This window comes from Schistocerca americana, chromosome 6 (genome assembly GCF_021461395.2).
Source record: "Schistocerca americana isolate TAMUIC-IGC-003095 chromosome 6, iqSchAmer2.1, whole genome shotgun sequence".
In the NCBI taxonomy this organism is placed as follows: Eukaryota; Metazoa; Arthropoda; class Insecta; order Orthoptera; family Acrididae; genus Schistocerca; species Schistocerca americana.
In genome coordinates this window covers 272,741,150-272,762,934 of record NC_060124.1, presented here as the reverse complement: position 1 = coordinate 272,762,934, position 21,785 = coordinate 272,741,150, and the positions used below count along the sequence as shown (strand labels likewise).

Genomic DNA, 21,785 nt, shown 5'->3' with positions numbered 1-21,785 from the left:
GCGCTCATTGTAAGTGTCATAAAATAATGTAATAAAAACATAAGCAACAGTACAATCTCTCCTGTACTGCGCCAAATCTAAAATTACTCTGGGCCTCTGCGGTAACCATGGCAGCAAATTGTCAAAACCGTGGATTTTGGGCTGTGCTTGCTCCACGCCAAGTGACTTCAATAAATGCATCTAGTCTTCCTCTACAGTTTTTATCCTCTAAGCTCTCTCTAGTACAATCGAATTTACACCCTGATGTCTTAACACATATCACCATGTCCCTTCTTCTTTTCAGTCTCTTCCACATGTCCCTCCCCTCACCATTTCTGCGGAGAACCGACTCATTTCTTGTAAAACCACCTTATTTGCAAATATCCTTCTGTAGCAGATTATTCTCTTCTTTTCCGGTTTTCCCCCAGTCTATGATTCAGTAACATAGAGTGATATCCGCCAAATGTACATCCTAAGAAACTTCTTCCCCAAATTAAGGGGAGTGTTTGATAGAAGAGGAGCTATGTAGGTCAGGAATTTCTTGTACTAGTATCTTTTTATGTCCTCCTTTCTTCATCTGTCATCTGTTATTTTACCGCACTTGCACTGGTAAAGCCATACGATAAATAAATAAAATCTGTTATTTTGCATACGATGTAACAAAGTTCCTTCACTTCCTCTACTTCGTAGTCACAAATTTTGCCGTTAAGTTCATCGCTAATCTCACTTCTGCTACTCTTTATTACTTTCGCCTTTATTCGGTTTACTCCCAAACCACAGTGAGTGTTCTTTTTCTTTACTCTGAGCACTTCGTTCTTGTTCTATCAGTCTTATTGTTTCCTACTGGTTCTTGTACATATTGTATTTTTCGCGTCTTTCCCGATAATTTACTCCAATTTTTCTAAGAGTTTGGAACATCTTGCACCATTTTCCATTGTCGAACGCTTGTTCTAGGTTGATAAAACCAACGAACGTGCAACGTCAGAACTGGCTCTCTGCTTTTTCCTTTCCTGATTGTCATCTAAGAAATCCTCAACTTTCTTTTCCATTCTCCTATATGTTATTCTTGTCAGCTACTTGGATGTGTGAGATGTTAAGGTGACTGTTCATACTAATCTGTCCTTGCTATCTTCCGAACTGTATGTATGATATTTTTCCGAAAGTCTGATGGCATGTTTCCAATCTCTCAGATGCTATTCAGTAATCTGAATAGTCGTTTGGTTGCCGCTTTCCTCCCTCCCCCCCCCCCCCCCCCCCTCCACAATGAATTTAGATCGTTCAAATGGCTCCATCTGAGGTCATCAGTCCCCTAGACTTAAAACTACTTAAACCTAACTAACCTAACGACATCACACACATCCATGCCCGAGGCAGGATTCGTATCTGCGACCGTAGCAGCAGCGCGGTTCCGGACTGAAGCTCCTAGAACCGATCTTACCACAATGGCCGGCTGAATTTAGATATTCAGAAGAAATGTTATATGTCCCTTATTTGATCACAAGACTTCCAAAGCTCTGTTAAATTATGATCCTAATACTTGATTCCAAATTTCTTCCACAGCGACGCCCATTTCTTCTTCTGTCACGTCATCAGACAAATCCTGCCCCTCGTAGGGGCCTTCAGTGTATTCTTTCCACCTATCCGTTCTCTCCTCTGCGTTTAACAATGGATTTCCCTTTGCATTCTTAATGTTGCCCCTACCGCTTTTAATTTAATCCAAGGTTGTTTTGAATTTTCTTATTCTGAATCATTTACACTCCTGGAAATTGAAATAAGAACACCGTGAATTCATTGTCCCAGGAAGGGGAAACTTTATTGACACATTCCTGGGGTCAGATACATCACATGATCACACTGACAGAACCACAGGCACATAGACACAGGCAACAGAGCATGCACAATGTCGGCACTAATACAGTGTATATCCACCTTTCGCAGCAATGCAGGCTGCTATTCTCCCATGGAGACGATCGTAGAGATGCTGGATGTAGTCCTGTGGAACGGCTTGCCATGCCATTTCCACCTGGCGCCTCAGTTGGACCAGCGTTCGTGCTGGACGTGCAGACCGCGTGAGACGACGCTTCATCCAGTCCCAAACATGCTCAATGGGGGACAGATCCGGAGATCTTGCTGGCCAGGGTAGTTGACTTACACCTTCTAGAGCACGTTGGGTGGCACGGGATACATGCGGACGTGCATTGTCCTGTTGGAACAGCAAGTTCCCTTGCCGGTCTAGGAATGGTAGAACGATGAGTTCGATGACGGTTTGGATGTACCGTGCACTATTCAGTGTCCCCTCGACGATCACCAGTGGTGTACGGCCAGTGTAGGAGATCGCTCCCCACACCATGATGCCGGGTGTTGGCCCTGTGTGCCCTGGTCGTATGCAGTCCTGATTGTGGCGCTCACCTGCACGGCGCCAAACACGCATACGACCATCACTGGCACCAAGGCAGAAGCGACTCTCATCGCTGAAGACGACACGTCTCCATTCGTCCCTCCATTCACGCCTGTCGCGACACCACTGGAGGCGGGCTGCACGATGTTGGGGCGTGAGCGGAAGACGGCCTAACGGTGTGCGGGACCGTAGCCCAGCTTCATGGAGACGGTTGCGTATGGTCCTCGCCGATACCTCAGGAGCAACAGTGTCCCTAATTTGCTGGGAAGTGGCCGTGCGGTCCCCTACGGCACTGCGTAGGATCCTACGGTCTTGGCGTGCATCCGTGCGTCGCTGCGGTCCGGTCCCAGGTCGACGGGCACGTGCACCTTCCGCCGACCACTGGCGACAACATCGATGTACTGTGGAGACCTCACGCCCCACGTGTTGAGCAATTCGGCGGTACGTCCACCCGGCCTCCCGCATGCCCACTATACGCCCTCGCTCAAAGTCCGTCAACTGCACATACGGTTCACGTCCACGCTGTCGCGGCATGCTACCAGTGTTAAAGACTGCGATGGAGCTCCGTATGACACGGCAAACTGGCTGACACTGACGGCGGCGGTGCACAAATGCTGCGCAGCTAGCGCCATTCGACGGCCAACACCGCGGTTCCTGGTGTGTCCGCTGTGCCGTGCGTGTGATCATTGCTTGTACAGCCCTCTCGCAGTGTCCGGAGCAAGTATGGTGGGTCTGACACACCGGTGTCAATGTGTTCTTTTTTCCATTTCCAGGGGTGTATTTTTAGATTTATTCACATTTCTCATTCAGACGTTTTGCCTTAGCTTCCCTGCACTTCCTATTTATTTCATTCCTAATTGACTTATGTTACGGTATTCCTGTCTTTCTCTACACATTTTCGTACTTCCATCTTCCGTCGAACAGCTGAAGTAAATCGCCTGACAAAAAAAAAAATAAATAAATAAATAAAAAAAAAAAAGATAATGAAGCACCCAGGAGAGCAAGAGGAATCGAAATGAATCTTCACAGGTTGAGAGGGCTTGTGATGTTATTTCAATGATTACAACATCGAGTCAAATTAGCAAAGAACTTGGCAGTATCGGCTCGTTTTCAGTATGGGATTGCACCTCCTCTGGCCTGTATGTATGCAATTACACATTTGGCTAGAGATTGGTAGAAAGTTCCTATGGGACCAAACTGCTGAGGTCATAGGTCTCTAGGCTTATACACTACTTAATCTAACTTAAACTAACTTACGCTAAGGACAACACACGCATCCGTGTCCGAGGGAGGACTCGAACCTCCGATGGGGGGAGCCGCGCGAACCATGACAAGGCGCCTAAGACCGAGCGGCTACACATTTCGGTTCAAATGGTTCAAATGGCTCTGAGCACTATGGGACTTAACTTCTGAGGTCATCAGTCCCCTAGAACTTAGAACTACTTAAATATAACTAACCTAAGGACATCACACACATCCATGCCCGAGGCAGGATTCGAACCTGCTACCGTAGCGGCTGCGCGGCTCGAGACTGTAGCGCCTAGAACCGCTCGGCCACACCGGCCGGCTACACATTTCGGAAGCGTGCCATAAAGCTGTTGTATCATCTGTGGCAAGCTGCCCCACAACTATTATAACTGGTCCTTCATATCTCGGATACTGCGACTGTGATGGAATTTACGTCCAAGCTGGTCAAACACATGTTCTGTTGGGGTCAGTTCCAGGTATCGTGCTGGTCATGGGAGTACCTTAACATAGCACAGGCAGCTCATGAAGAAACGTGCTACGTGTAGATGAGCATTATCATGTTCAACAATGGCACCACGATACTGTCACATGAATGGTAACAAATGAGTTGTTCCGTCTGTGTTCTATCAGGAACCAGCAGGCTCCCCACATCATGATTCTAGGAGTAATACCACTTTGCCTCTCCAAAACATTGGACAGTCGTCACCATACTCGACAACGATGATCATCTTCAGTAGTGTAGAACTACGATTCATTACTTAACACAATGTGGTGCCCTAGTCCTGACCCATGCATCACCTGAAACGCAGGCATTTGTGCTGTCATGTTAACGGCAACCAATGCACTTGATTCCCTAGTCTGGGTGCTGCTAGTGTATGACAGACGATGTGGAATGTCACAGAATACTGTGGGGAGTCCATCACATCTTCTGATGGAAAGAGCAGATTTGAAAGGGTTATGACGTGTTTGGTGTACAATACAGTGATCCTCTCTTGTGGTAGCCAGATGTGGCCGACTGGAACCTCGACGACAAGCACGTCTGCCTTCTTGTTCCCACGCAGTCCAACATCGGGCCACTATTACATACGAATGCCATAAAATCTGTATATCGCACGATTCAACCTGACAGCCAAATGGAGGCCCACAATGAAGCATCTTTGAAACACTGTCAGCTGCTTACAGGAGTACATGGTATTTCCGTGTCCTTCACAGTGGATACTGAACATATGACGCTCTTCGTGCTCCTTATATACACTGAAGCGCCAAAGAAACTAGTGTGGGCCTGCGCGTTCAAATACAGAGATGTGTAAACAAGCAGAATACGGTGCTGCCGTCGGAAACTCATATATGAGACAGCAAGGGTCTGGCGAAGTTGTCAGATCGGTTACTGCTGCTACAATCGCAGGTTATCAAGATTTAAGTGAGTCGGAATGTTTTGGGACCCCTGATATATCTAGATACGAATCTGACAGGTGTCACTTACGTAAGCATCCTGTCTGATCGCCTGTATCCATTCATGTCAAATGTGCTTTCCGATGGACTTATGCAATTCCAGCAGGACAATGCGACAACCTAGACCTCCAGAATTGCTACAGAGCGGCTCCAGGATCACTGTTCTGAGTTTAAACACTTCCGCTGGCCACCAAACTCCCCAGAAATGAACATTATTGAGCATATCTGGGATGTCTTGCAACGTGCTCTACAGAAGCCTCTTCAGAAGCCCTATCATACTCTTACGGATTTATGGACAGCCCTGGAGCATTCATGGTGTCAATTACCTCCAGCACTATTTCAGACATTATTTGAGTCCACGCCACATCGTGTTGCAGCACTTCTGTGTGCTCGTGGGGGGCCTTACACAATATTAGGCAGGTGTACCACTTGCTTTGGCTCTTCAGTGTACTTCACAAGGCCTACTAACGTCACTCAAGATGAACAATACTAATGCAGTCTGGTTTCCATTCTGCCTGTCACAGAGAATTCCAACTCTAATCATTACCACTCCCACTGATGGTGTGTACATGTAAGAAGATACACAGACATCGAAACATGTCTTCCGGGTGCGTCTCTTAGTTTTGTTCAGGCAAGATATTTCTTCGGTTAACCTTGGTGTTTTCGCCGTTACCATCCTTGTACCTATGTTTCTCCGTCCAACTTCCGTGCATCCTCGTTTTATAGAAATTTATTCGTCTTCAGTTGAACTGTCTACTGTTGTAATCATTATCGCAATATCTACAGCCTTAGGGAATTTCAGATGCGTCATTCTGCAATACATCAATTCCCTACTTCTTACCGTATTGATTCTTCTGTTCCTACTTCTTACCACATTGATTCTTCTGTATGATGTCTTAAATTTTAGTCAACTCTTCATCATTATCACATTGTGATCAGAATTGCGGTGAATTAATTCTGGAAACAAATACCCAGGCTGTGTCTAAGCCATGTCTGCACACTATCCTATCTGCCAGGAGTGCTAGTCCTCTCAAGGTATGCAGGATAACTTCTGAGAAGTTTGAAAGGTAGGAGAAGAGTTACTGGTGGACGTAAAACTGCGAGTGCGGATCGTGAGTCTTTCTTGGATAGCAGTCTGCCTGTACCTGCCGTAATGTGAGGGCGTTCTGTTATGCGGGAATTGTTTACATTGGCAGGTCACTTTCGGCAGTGTCCAGCGTGAATGTCGCCGGGTTTATGAGCTGTTTCTGTTTTCGGAGGATGCAATATTTTTAAGTAAAAATGGTAGATTTTTATCGTTCCAACGCCGTACATTGCGTGTTTCAGAGGGATGCTACATGATCGACGATGTATGAGATTCATTATTTGATAATCAATGATGGCAAGGTTGGGCTTCATTGAGACTTTATAACTGAGTCCTTGTTTACGAAATTGCTCGATTTAGACTCTTGCGAAATAATTTCTAGCAAAACTGGATGCAACGGAATTTTAAGGTCATAAAGAAGAGTATGTGACATAATGAAGAGATAAACAGTCTGGCTGCAAAACAGGCTTAATTATTTTATATTTTGCCAATAATGTGTTTCGCCTTCTTTACGACATCTCCGTATTGGCTGGCACAACAGGTGTTAAACACTCAGAATACTGTCCTTGCAAATGTCTTAGTAGGCGAACACTGTTGTCTACGTTTTAAGAACATTGCGGGGTGTGTCTTGTAGAGCATATGGCACAGTCCAAAAGACACAAAAAACAGGGTTAGGCGTGACCCCGTTTTTGTATCCTCTGGATTGAGCCATATGCTCTACAAGGGCCATCCCCCAATGTTCTTAAAATATTGACAACAGTGTTTGCCTGCTAAGGCATTTACATGGACAGCAGCGTCTATGTGTTTAACACCTGTTGTGCCAGCCATCTTGAACAAGGCGAAGCGCATTATCAGCAAAATATAAAATAATTAAGCAAAGGACTTGGAAGAGCTGTTGAACGGAATGGACAGTGTCTTGAAAGGAGGATATAAGATGAACATCAACAAAAGCAAAACAAGGATAATGGAATGTAGTCGAATTAAGTCGGGTGATGCTGAGGGAATTAGATTAGGAAATGAGAGCAAAATAACTGATGATGGTCGAAGTAGAGAAGATATAAAATGTAGACTGGCAATGTCAAGGAAAGCGTTTCTGAAGAAGAGAAATTTGTTAACATCAAGTATTGATTTAAGTGTCAGGAAGTTGTTTCTGAAAGTATGTATGGAAGTATGTATGGAAGTGTAACATGGACGATAAATAGTTTGGACAAGAAGAGAATAGAAGCTCTCGAAATGATGTGGTGCTACAGAAGAATGCTGAAGATTAGATGGGTAGATCACATAACTAATGAGGAGGTACTGAGTAGAATTGGGGAGAAGAGGAGTTTGTGGCACAACTTGACTAGAAGAAGGGATCGGTTGGTTGGACATGTTCTGAGGCATCAAGGGATCACCAATTTAGTACTGGAGGGCAGCGTGGAGGGTCAAAATCGTAGAGGGAGACCAAGAGATGAATACACTAAGCAGATTCAGAAGGATGTAGGTTGCAGTAGGTACTAGGATATGAAGAAGCTTGTTCAGGATAGAGTAGCATGGAGATCTGCTTCAGACCAGTCTCAGGACTGAAGACAACAACAACAAGAAGCCTGTTTTGCAGCGAAGACTGTTTATCTCTTAAAAACGTTTATCAATGGCTGCTGTATCATCTGACCATGAACTGGAAAAGGTTCTATACGATATAATTCTGTCTCATGGAGGATACTGGATGCGACACGTGCTCGTGTTTCATTTGCCATTCGAAATTCTGAATCAAATGATTTCAGGCGTTCCTGTTACTTGTGGAACAGTGTTGTCCATTACAAATGAAGACTGGGGTAGTGGATTGAAACTGCAGGTTTACTACACCGTCGGATGTGTTAGAATTGAACTGCAACAACATATTCCTTTCTTTTTTATCATTGTTGGCCACAGGGCTTTTGTTTCATATCATGCCTACTGCAGATATGTTTTTTGTGCAACGCGATGGACCACTTGAGGCAAAATTCTCCAAACTGAAGGCGCCTCTTGTAGGGCTGATGTACAGAGCCAGCTGGCCACGTAAGGATTGGTCACGCTAGATGTGCCTGCATTACAGCCCAGGGGCGTGGTAGCCGCTGCATTTCAGGAAGAGGAGCCAAATGGAAATAGTGGCAAACCATGAAAACCCCTGGCACCCTGTCAGCTCTGAAACAACAACCGCTCTTCTGTGTGATGACGGAGCATAATACGGCACTGTAAATCAGAGCGCTGTGTCGAAGTTCAATCAGAGCCACGCAACTGTAGTGAGCCTAAATCCAACATCTCACACAGTCCGGAATGTAGGCATAGTGCCAGAAGCTAGGTTGCCTTGAACTTCACTCCGTATTCACAGAAAGATCGGGGTCTATCGCCAGGACAGACAGCAGCAATAAGTTCTACAAACAATGCCTCAAACCGAAAACAATGGGGTGGTGACGGTGAAGGGGGCTCTCAAAAAGAGCACCAAGCCGTCGACGAGACACTGTTGCCTCAGAGAAAGATGCTGACGCTGCAAAGAGCCGACATGTCGCAACGGTCATAAAGTTCTCCCTTTCTGAATCAGCACGAAAAGGACAGGACACAGAAACCACTCCCCGTTTCCAAGAAGGGACGTCGAACAGATGTACAGAACTATAGACCCATATCTCTAACGTCGATCAGTTGTAGAATTTTGTAACACGTATTATGTTCGAGTATAGTGACTTTTCTGAAGACAAAAAATCTACTGTGTAGGAATCTGTGGTATCGATAGCAACGATGCCACGGCATAGTTTCATAAGTTGGCACTATGAGACACCGACGACAGCACACTCTAGCCGGAGCGGGAGAGCTCCACGAGCTCCGCTCCAGATTCTGCCCATTTGATCCAGAGCAGACGGCGGGAACACTTCGCACCTCAGGGCAAAGTTATGTATTACTCTTGTTGCTAAAGTAAAGGTGATTTTAATTCACACTGCACTACCGAGAGATTTTCACCTTTTCCTGCTCCTACCCACGCGCCGCCTTCCAGGCGGGATACAAAAGAATCAGACAATCGTGTGAAACCCAGCCCGCGCTATTCGTCCACGAGACTCAGAGGGCCATGGACACGTGTTCCCAGGTAGATGCCGTGTTTCTTGACTTCCGCAAGGCGTTTGATACAGTTCCCCAAAGTCGTTTAATGAACAAAGTAAGAGCATATGGCCCATCAGACAAATTGTGTCATTGGATTCAAGAGTTCCTAGATAACAGAACACAGCATGTCATTCTCAATGGAGAGAAGTCCTCCGAAGTATGAGTGAGTCCAGGTGTGCCGCTGGGGAGTTTCGTAGGACCGTTGCTGTACACAATATATATAAATGACCTTGTGGATAACATCGGAAGTTCACTGAGGCTTTTTGCGGATGATGCTGTGGTATATCGAGAGGTTGTAACAATGGAAAATTTTACTGAAATGCAGGAGGATCTGTAACGAATTGACGCATGGTGCAGGGAATAGCAACTGAATCTTAATGTAGACAAGTGTAATGTGCTACAGATACATAGAAAGAAACATCCTCTATCAATTAGCTACAATATAGCAGGTCACCAACTGGAAGCAGTTAATTCCATAAATTATCTGGGAGTAGGCATTAGGAGTGATTTAAAATGGAATGACCTTACAAAATTAATTGTCAGTAAAGCAGGTGCTAGACGGTGATTCATTGGAAGAATCCTAAGGAAATGCAGTCCGAAAACAAAGGAAGTAGGTTACAGTACACTTATCGCCCACTGCTTGAATACTGCTCAGCGGTGTGAGATCCGTACGAGATGGGGTTGATAGAAGAGATAGAGAAGATCCAACGGAGAGCAGCGCACTTCGTTACAGGATCATTTAGTAATCTCGAAAGCGTTACGGAGATGATGGATAAACTCCAGTGGAAGACTCTGCAAGATAGACGCTCATCAGCTCGGTACGGGCTTTTGTTGAAGTTTTGAGAACATACCTTCACCGAAGAGTCAAGCAGTATATTGCTCCCTCCTACATATATCTCGCGAAGAGACCATGAGGATAAAATCAGAGAGATTAGAGTCCACACAGAGGCATACCGACAATCTTTCTTTCCACGAACAATACGAGACTGGAATAGAAGGGAGAACCGATAGAGGTAGTCAAGGTACCCTCCGCCACACACCGCGGAGTATGGATATAGATGTAGATTGGTGGAAAAATGGTACCCTTGTCAATGAACCGAACATTCAAAGCATGACATGAGCGCCGAGCGCGTCTTATGATCTAGGCTGTGAGAACATACCCCCACCCCTGCTGACTGAAAAATTAAGGTGGACGTACAGACGTACACAAGGGTGGAAGTATCATAGGAACAACCATCGAGCGATTTATCAAAGGATGTTGAGACGGAAAAAGATTTCAATTAATTTTTGTTGTTTCAGTGTGCCCTTTAGTGCAAATGCGAACTGACAAACAGTGTCTGCTACTAACGATCAGTACAATTAGGTTGGTTTCACGAGTAATGGGGTTAGCACATTGGACGCGCATTTGGGAGGAAGAGCGGTTCAAATTCGTGTCTGGCCATCCAAATTTCGGTTTTTCGTCATTCCCCTAAATCGCCTGAGACAAATGCCGAGATGACTCCCTTCCCTATACTTTCGTAAATCGAGCTTGTGCTCCGTCTCCCATGACAGCACTGTCGACGGGTCGTTAAAGTCTAACCTTCCTTCCTTCAGGAGTAAAATTAATGGTTCTGATTGACTTTTTATAGTGTATTAAAGCTGATATTTTTTTTCCTACAAGATGTTACAGAGTTAAGGAACAGCAAAACATACCAGACTCACAAAAAATTTTAAAAATCGATGTAGAATTAAAGCGGAGCGATAGAGGCGACATACGGATGAAAAGCTCTCAACCTCCGCAGCTTCTCACAAAAGTAGTCTCACTTAAAAGGTGAAATGATTAACGTACGTCATCCGCCATCGACAATGCAAAACTGAGCGATGTGACGCAACAGTTAGCGTGCTAGACTCGCATTCGGGAGGACGATGGTTCAAATCTGCTTTCGGCCATCCAGATTACAGTATACCGTGACTTCCCTTTATCGCTCCAGACGAATACTGGAAATGTTCCTCTGAAAGGGCTCCTGAGCCGTGTTGTGACTTCTTTTGCACGTTATGGTTTCTTTGGTGGATACAGGAGCGAGGAATAGACGCCGTTCATAAACAGAGAATCCAGATTTAGTTTATTCTACATCTAATATCAAACAGTAAAAATAATACATAACTTTGTTGCCGCATTTGCAGCGTCAGTTGCTAACAGTAGAATTGAATATTTAAATATATACAGATACGAAAGATTTTTAAATCTGTCACTCTCCAATACATAGCCTATTCAGAAGATACCGAGCCCTGGCCGCTGTGAAACTCTGTAAACGTTATTCAACTGGCAAACACACAAAATGTGGTCAGTGCATGAGTGTTAAGTACACCCGCTGCTGGAGCTCCGGAGAGGGGATGCTTGCATGTCACAGGCACCGACTTAATCGTTCGTGGCAGCGACCTCGGCTGCAGGAAACGCGGCTGGGCAACTGGCGACGTGCGTATTTAAGAAGTGTGGCCGATTGGATGGCGGCGCGGCCGATACCGCAGCAGGCAGAGGATACAAAGTCTGAAAGAACACTCGACATGCAGCAATGTTATGACAATGCCACAGTCATTGTGTACAGAACTGAACGTGTTCCTAAAATATGTTTTCAACAATATCTGCATGGCTCCTACAGGGTGTTTCAAAAATGACCGGTATATTTGAAACGGCAATACAAACTAAACGAGCAGCGATAGAAATACACCGTTTGTTGCAATATGCTTGAGACAACAGTACATTTTCAGGCAGACAAACTTTCGAAATTACAGTAGTTACAATTGTCAACAACAGATGGCGCTGCGGTCTGGGAAACTCTATAGTACGATATTTTCCACATATCCACCATGCGTAGCAATAATATGGCGTAGTCTCTGAATGAAATTACCCGAAACCTTTGACAACGTGTCTGGCGGAATGGCTTCACATGCATATGAGATGTACTGCTTCAGCTGTTCAATTGTTTCTGGATTCTGGCGGTACACCTGGTCTTTCACGTGTCCCCACAGAAAGAAGTCACAGGGGTTCATGTCTGGCGAATAGGGAGGCCAATCCACGCCGCCTCCTGTATGTTTCGGATAGCCCAAAGCAATCACACGATCATCGAAATATTCATTCAGGAAATTAAAGACGTCGGCCGTGCGATGTGGCCGGGCACCATCTTGCATAAACCACGAGGTGTTTGCAGTGTCGTCTAAGGCAGTTTGTACCGCCACAAATTCACGAAGAATGTCCAGATAGCGAGATGCAGTAATCGTTTCGGATCTGAAAAATGGGCCAATGATTCCTTTGGAAGAAATGGCGGCCCAGACCAGTACTTTTTGAGGATGCAGGGACGATGGGACTGCAACATGGGGCTTTTCGGTTCCCCATATGCGCCAGTTCTGTTTATTGACGAAGCCGTCCAGGTAAAAATAAGCTTCGTCAGTAAACCAAATGCTGCCCACATGCATATCGCCGTCATCAATCCTGTGCACTATATCGTTAGCGAATGTCTCTCGTGCAGCAATGGTAGCGGCGCTGAGGGGTTGCCGTGTTTGAATTTTGTATGGATAGAGGTGTAAACTCTGGTGCATGAGACGATACGTGGACGTTGGCGTCATTTGCACCGCAGCTGCAACACGGCGAACGGAAACCCGAGGCCGCTGTTGGATCACCTGCTGCACTAGCTGCGCGTTGCCCTCTGTGGTTGCCGTACGCGGTCGCCCTACCTTTCCAGCACGTTCATCCATCACGTTCCCAGTCCGTTGAAATTTTTCAAACAGATCCTTTATTGTATCGCTTTTCGGTCCTTTGGTTACATTAAACCTCCGTTGAAAACCTCGTCTTGTTGCAACAACACTGTGTTCTAGGTGGTGGAATTCCAACACCAGAAAAATCCTCTGTTCTAAGGAATAAACCATGTTGTCCACAGCACACTTGCACGTTGTGAACAGCACACGCTTACAGCAGAAAGACGACGTACAGAATGGCGCACCCACAAACTGCGTTGTCTTCTATATCTTTCACATCACTTGCAGCGCCATCTGTTGTTGAAAATTGTAACTACTGTAATTTCGAAAGTTTGTCCGCCTGAAAATGTACTGTTGTCCCAAGCTTATTGCAACAAACGGTGTATTTCTATCGCTGCTCGTTTAGTTTTTATTGCCGTTTCAAATATACCGGTCATTTTTTAAACACCCTGTATCTTGACATTATGCTGATAGTACAACCATTCCGCAGTGGCCTGATGTTACATTTGCAAAAACTACAGCTAAAAACAAAAAATATTTGCGTTCAGGAAATTAGATTTTAGAGTTTCTTTTTCGTACAACTCGGTTCAATATGAAACACATGGCCAAAAAAATCTGCAAAGTTGCAAAAAAAGTTTTTTCTTAAATAAGTAAAACTATAGCTCCAATCGACAAAATGTTAAATGAGATAGTTGTACAGCTTTAAAACATCTATCGATTCGTTATTTACAAGTATCGACTGCCTTCTTACGTGCAACAGGCAGTTAAAAATCGAGTACTCTACAACTCGTTAACATTCACATTCCCATACTGTAAGTATAGCCTGATAGGTCAATAAGTACTTGTCTGAAAAATTGAAAAAATAATTATCTTACGAGATATATCAATTTTTTGAAAAACAATGGTGCTCTCGATAAATGGATAGATCTTCCCAGATGATACTCAAACAGAAACGGCTTTAAGCCTTTTTTTCTTCACAAAGTGTTCTCCTACCATGTTATTAAATGATTTTTACGATTTTGGTAAGTATAAGGTTAAAACAAAGGCTTCAATAAACTTGCACATTTAAAGAAAGATATTGCTGACATTTCTTCACGAATTAAAAAAATTGTGCGACTTTCTGGAGCCTAGATAAATTTTAAAAAAATAGTGCATGGAATTAACATGTCACAGCGATTCCGTTGGTGGAAGTTAATATTTAATATCACTAAGTAAACACAAATACTGGATCACTAGCTTCAGAAGCATCTACATCTACATATATACTCCGCTAGCCACCAAGCGGTGTGTGTCGGAGGGCACAATTCGCGCCAAAGTCATATTCCCCCCCCCCCCCCCCCCCCACCCTCTGTTCCACTCGCGGATCGCGCGAGGGAAAAACGACTATCTGAACGCCTCAGTACGAGCTCGTATTTCCCTTATCTTTGAACGATGATCATTACGCGATTTGAAAGTTGGTGGTAATAATATATGCTCTACATCCTGGGCGAAGATTGGATTTCGGAATTCAGTGAGCATTGCCTTCCTCATATTAACAAAACTGGGCAGCGGTAGCTACGTCATATCATGCTTTCACCACTCTGTCACATGTGGACTACATGTTGTTGTTGTGGTCTTCAGTCCTGAGACTGGTTTGATGCAGCTCTCCATGCTATTATACCCTGTGCAAGCTTCTTCATCTCCCAGTACCTACTGCAACCTACATCCTCCTGAATCTGTTCAGTGTATTCATCTCTTGGTCTCCCTCTACGATTTTTACCCTCCACACTGCCGTCAAATACTAAATTGGTGATCCCTTGATGCCTCAGAACATGTCCTACCAACCGATTCCTTCTTCTAGTCAAGTTGTGCCACAAACTTCTCTTTTCCCCAATCCTGTTCAGTACCTCCTGATTAGTTATATGATCTACCCATCTAATCTTCAGCATTCTTCTGTAACACCACATTTCGAAAGTTTCTATTCTCTTCTTGTCCAAACTAGTTATCGTCCATGTTTCACTTCGATACATGGCTACACTACATACAAGTACTTTCAGAAACGACTTCCTGACATCTATACTCGATGTTAACAAATTTCTCTTCTTCAGAAACGCTTTCCTTGCCATTGCCAGACTACATTTTATATTCGACCATTATCAGTTATTTTGCTCCCCAAATAACAAAACTCCTTTACTACTTTAAGTGTCTCATTTCCTAATCTAATTCCCTCAGCATCACCCGACTTAATTCGACTATATTCGATTATCCTCGTTTTGCTTTTGTTGATGTTCATCTTATACCCTCCTTTCACGACGCTGCCCATTCCGTTCAACTGCTCCTCCAAGTCCATTGCTGTCTCTGACAGAATTACAATGTCATCGGCGAACCTCAAAGTTTTTATTTCTTCTCCGTGGATTTTAATACCTACTCCAAATTTTTCTTTTGCTTCCTTTACTGCTTGCTCAATATACAGATTGAATAACATCGGGGAGAGGCTACAACCCTGTCTCACTCCCTTCCCAACCACTGCATCCGTTTCATGTCCCTCGACTCTTATAACTGCCATCTGGTTTCTGTACAAATTGTAAATAGCCTATCGCCCCCTGTATTTTACCCCTGCCACCTTCAGAATTTGAAAGAGTATTCCACTCAACATTGTCAAAAGCTTCCTCTAAGTCTACAAATGCTAGAAACGTAGGTTTGCCTTTCCTTAATCTAGCTTCTAAGATAAGTCGTAGGGTCAGTGTTGCCTCACATGTTCCAATATTTTTGCGGAATCCGAACTGATCTTCCCCGAGGTCGGCCTCTACCAGTTTTTCCATTCGTCTGTAAAGAATCCGCGTTAGTATTTTGCACCCGTGACTTATTAAACTGACTGTTCGGTAATTTTCACATCTGTCAGCACCTGCTTTCTTTGGGATTGGAATTATTGCTACATAACATGCATAAAAGAGTCGAGGAATTATAGTGACACGTCGGGTGTTCTATCAAAAAGTATATACAACTCCGAACGCGAGCAAGACAGATAAATGCACATCTTTGTGCTTCATGGTATAAAGCCATGTTGGCTGCGACAGAGTCGTCAGTTATTCTGTGGCATCTTAAGGAAACTTGAAATTCTATTCCCAGCTACAGCGCCTGCAGAACAAAGGCAGAAATAAAGCTACTACTAAACGACCATTTGAATACAGGGCAAACGTTAATAAAACCAACACACTTCAGGAACGGATTCCTGACTGGAAATGGAGGAAAACTGTCTTATAAGCGTATGTCTCGAAATGTTCGTTGCCACGGTAGTTGGCGCTGATGAACGACAGTCCCTCTGACCATGTGCCATGTATTTACCAGTTGTTGCTGGCTGTGTGGCTGATGCAGCAGATAGAATCGGTTGAGAGGCAGCACGGCTGTACCAAAACAACTATCCTCACAGACGCCAACCTCGCCACATAACATTCCAAGCCCTTTTTGGGCCTTTGTGTGATCATGGATCCTTTCAGGCAGACGAACACGCAGAGGGGCAGTGGACTGTGCACACACCGGATTTGGAGGACCAGGTTCTACACGATTTTAGACGGCCCTAATAAAAGCTCCAAGCATCTCTATAGACTCTGTATCAAATGCAAAATTTCTAGGAATGAATACTGATTATCAGCTGAAGTGGTGTGAACATGCAAAGGTACTTGCAAACAGAATGTCATCAGCATGTTATGCCCTTAGAATCCTATCATCACTGTGTAACATGCAGTGTCTTTTAGTTACATATTATTCATATGTACACTCAGTTCTTAGCTATGGCATACTTTTTTGGGGAACAAATGCACCAAACATGAACACGATTTTCAAACCCCAGAAAAGAGCCATAAGAGTAATAACCAAAAATACTAGTCGAACTCATTGTAAAGATCCGTTCAGAACACTGGGGATTTTAACTGTCCCATGTGAATACATTTACCAGTCAGTTGTACACATCAAAAATAACATTGGTAATTATTGCACAAACAGCTCTGTCCATGACCATGCAACAAGAGATAGTTACATTTACCAAGAAAAAGTAAACATAAAACTCAAAATAGCATTTTCTACCAGGGAATAAAACTGTACAATAAATTACCAAAACAGAATAAAGAAATTGCAAAAATACACTTATTTAAAAAGGCAGCTAAAAAGTACCTGTTATGGATTACATTTTATACATTGAAGGATTACTTAGCTAAAACAGAGTGTGGGTTTGATAAAGAATGTTATACAAATAAATAATAATAATAATGATTATAAAATATCCAACATTTCACATAACGCCTTCACTTTATGCTGCTTTCCTTTTTAGAAATACTTACCCCCAAGCTATGCATAGCACAATACTAACACCTCAACCTCTTTCTAAGCTCAACATATCACTCATTATGGAGGGATGTTGACTCAGTTATTCAGGATAGCAAATGGGAAATTGCGGTACAGAAAATGGCCCAGAGATCATCAGAGCGTGTGTGTGTGTGTGTGTGTGTGTGTGTGTGTGTGTGTGTGTGTGTGTGTGTGTGTAGTGAGTGAAGTGTTATGATACAATGTGTTTATAGTGTGTGCAGTGACTGGTAGTGAGATATGAGTAAACAGTGTGGCATTACATTGTTTAATAAATTATTTGTAAAAAAAGAATTGTATACCAGGAGTAAATCTAATGATTGTCCTTAACTAGAAGTCTGTAAATATATGTGCATACGAATTAGTTTATTTTAAATTCATCTAAACTTGTAAATACTTTGTATGTCCTATATCTTAGTAAAAAGAAATCTACGGATGAGTAAAGCTACTACTGCTACTACTGCTACTACTAGGCAAGTGGGCCGCCAGCATGGTGTAAGCCAAAATACGGTTATGTGTATCCTGCATGACAACCGCTACTATCCCTATCAACTGTAGTCCGATGGACGTCACTTTGAACATCTGTTGTGACATGGATGCAGTGCCACTCTGTACTTTGTTTCGGAAGGATCTGTTGCCGTTGCATCCACACTGTCCATTTCTGGACACATTTTCCTAGGACGTTATTTCCTCCATTTCAAGTAAGGAATCTGTCCCTCACTTTGTCGGTTTTATTAATGTTCACTATGTATTACTGACCACTCACTGTTGACACTAATTTTTTGATGACATAATAGACAAAAATCCCAATGGATAATCACAAATCCCATTCCTGTCCTAAGTAAGTAACTGGAAAAAAAGAAAAATATGTGCACACACACACACACACACACACACACACACACACACACACACACACACAACTTGACATCAATACCCATACACTGAAAAATATACAACCGTAAGCAAAAACTTGAAAAGTTGGTAACATTTACAACAACACAGAAACCCTAAATACAGAAAATTGTAGTTAAAGTGCTGTGTTTCGAAAACATAGTGATCACAAGAAAAACTACAAGCTTTCAACTACGTAGTTTTCCATATGACAGAGAGTCACTTAATGAATTAGTCGCTGATTTGTAAGTACCTTTCCATTTTAGTACACAAACTTCCATGAACTGTTTTAAATCTATAACCAAATGTGGCAAGGGAAAAAGTCACGTTTCAGGACATCCACTGAAGATGCCTTGTTAAAAAGGTGAAACGCGTCTGGAAGCACAAATAAAAATAAAAAATTGATGTCCAGCATGCAGAAGGCGTTTTTCCTGTAAACTATTGCAGTCTAATAGGCTAACATTTTAAATTTCGGATAATGGCTGAAAGCAATACTTTTAATCCTGTGGACAAGGCTACGTTCAGTGACAAAGAGCGGAATGCTAATGTCACATCTCTTCCATCGAACAGTCACGAAATAATTTCATAAAATGAGTATCATTAAATGACAGAAATATTTTTTGCTTTTGGGCACATGTTCAGTGAAGTAAAAGTGCGGCTATTTTCCGATACTACGTTGCTTGTGAGTAAGAGGGGAAGAATAAGTCAAGATCAAAATATTAAGAAGTATTAATGAAGTCATTAACGTGTACTCATCATGCTTGAAGTTTTCATTGCAGATTATTCGGTATCACACTTTTCCGATTTCCCCTCCGCTACGAGTCTGACGGAATCAGTTTCCTCGTGTGGTTTTGCACTCGAGCCACGAGTTTCGACCTAGCCCACTCCTGAGAAATTACTAAGATCATAAGTAACAAGTGAGCTGACCGCCACAGAACACCATATTATACACTCCTGGAAATTGAAATAAGAACATCGTGAATTCATTGTCCCAGGAAGGGGAAACTTTATTGACACACTCCTGGGGTCAGATACATCACATGATCACACTGACAGAACCACAGGCACATAGACACAGGCAACAGAGCATGCACAATGTCGGCACTAGTACAGTGTATATCCACCTTTCGCAGCAATGCAGGCTGCTATTCTCCCATGGAGACAATCGTAGAGATGCTGGATGTAGTCCTGTGGAACGGCTTGCCATGTCATTTCCACCTGGCGCCTCAGTTGGACCAGCGTTCGTGCTGGACGTGCAGACCGCGTGAGACGACGCTTCATCCAGTCCCAAACATGCTCAATGGGGGACAGATCCGGAGATCTTGCAGGCCAGGGTAGTTGACTTACACCTTCTAGAGCACGTTGGGTGGCACGGGATACATGCGGACGTGCATTGTCCTGTTGGAACAGCAAGTTCCCTTGCCGGTCTAGGAATGGTGGAACGATGGGTTCGATGACGGTTTGGATGTACCGTGCACTATTCAGTGTCCCCTCGACGATCACCAGTGGTGTACGGCCAGTGTAGGAGATCGCTCCCCACACCATGATGCCGGGTGTTGGCCCTGTGTGCCTCGGTCGTATGCAGTCCTGATTGTGGCGCTCACCTGCACGGCGCCAAACACGCATACGACCATCATTGGCACCAAGGCAGAAGCGACTCTCATCGCTGAAGACGACACGTCTCCATTCGTCCCTCCATTCACGCCTGTCGCGACACCACTGGAGGCGGGCTGCACGATGTTGGGGCGTGAGCGGAAGACGGCCTAACGGTGTGCGGGACCGTAGCCCAGCTTCATGGAATGGTCCTCGCCGATACCCCAGGAGCAACAGTGTCCCTAATTTGCTGGGAAGTGGCGGTGCGGTCCCCTACGGCACTGCGTATGATCCTACGGTCTTGGCGTGCATCCGTGCGTCGCTGCGGTCCGGTACCAGGTCGACGGGCACGTGCACCTTCCGCCGACCACTGGCGACAACATCGATGTACTGTGGAGACCTCACGCCCCACGTGTTGAGCAATTCGGCGGTACGTCCACCCGGCCTCCCGCATGCCCACTATACGCCCTCGCTCAAAGTCCGTCAACTGCACATACGGTTCACGTCCACGCTGTCGCGGCATGCTACCAGTGTTAAAGACTGCCACGGCAAACTGGCTGACACTGACAGTGAAGTGGAAACGTTACGGGACACGTACAGCACAAAAGCGTACAGGCCGACCTCATCTATTGACTGACAGAGACAGCTGACAGGTGAAGATGGTCATAATGTGTAATAGGCAGACGTCTATCCAAACCATCACACAGGAATTCCAAACTGCATCAGGATCCACTGCAAGTATTATGACAGTTAGGCGGGAGATGAGAAAAGTTGGCTTTCATGTTCGAGCGGCTGCTCTTAGGCCACACATCACGCTGGTAAATGCCAGACGACGCCTCACTTGGCGTAAGAAGCTTCACTGGACGACTGAACACTGGAAAAACGTTGTATGGAATGACGAATCATGGTACACAATGTGGCCATCCGATGGCAGGGTGTGGGTATGGCGAATGCCCGGTGAACGTCATCTGCCAGCGTGTGTAGTGCCAACAGTAAAATTCGGAGGCGGTGGTGTTATGGTGTGGTAGTGTTTTTCATGGAGGGAGTTTCACCCCTTGTTGTTTTGCGTGGCACTATCACACCACAGGCCTACATTGATGTTTTAGGCACCTTCTTGCTTGCCACTGTTGAAGAGCAATTCGGAGATGGTGACTGCATCTTCAACACGATCGAGCACTTACTCATAGTGCACGGCCCGTGGCGGAGTCGTTACACGACAATAACATCCCTGTAACGGACTGGCCTGCACAGAGTCCTAACGTGAGTCCTATAGAACACCTTTGGGATGTTTTGGAACGCCGACTTCGTGCCAGGCCTCATCGACCGACATCGATACCTCTCCTCAGTGCAGCACTCCGTGAGAAATGGGTTGCCATTCCCCAAGAAACCTTCCAGCGCCTGATTGAACGTATGCCTGCGAGAGTGAAGGCTGTCATCAAGGCTAAGGGTGGGCCAACACCATACTGAATTCCAGCATTGCCGATGGAGGGCGCCATGAAATTGTAAGTCATTTTCAACCAGGTGTGCAGTTACTTTTGATCACATGGTGTATGAAGAAAAACAAATAAAGAATCATTTACTCTGCCCAGTATTGGAGATGATCAGAAATCAAGCAGAATGTAAGCAAAATATTAGCAGTGCAACGCAAAGAATGCAATACTCACAAGAAGTCGTAATCAGGACCACAATACATTGAAACCAACTTCTGTGTACTGCGGAACGAAAACAACTATTGAGGATTTTAAATCACCCAATAATAAAATGAGGTGATGAACAACTGATAAGCTCACAACGCTCCAAGTGGCCTGGCAGAAAACCAGCGTCGTGTTACCGGAAGTCCCTGTATGAGTTTCACTCCGTGCTGACTGTCCCTGCCAGGAGGTGTGCGACCTGCAGACGTGAATCTGAGGAACGCAGAGCGCGCGCGCCGCTCACCTGTGTGTAGACGAACACGCG

The 21,785-nt window shown here is 44.5% G+C and overlaps 1 protein-coding gene across 1 annotated transcript in view; it reads right to left on the bottom strand.

Moving 5' to 3' along the window:
- Positions 1-21,785, bottom strand: part of LOC124619702 (odorant receptor Or1-like) — a 175,698-nt gene extending 153,913 nt beyond the window's left edge. Inside the window, exon 1 of the mRNA XM_047146259.1 lies at positions 21,765-21,785. The gene's annotated coding sequence lies outside the window, so the exon portion shown is untranslated. The remainder of the gene's footprint in view (positions 1-21,764) is intronic.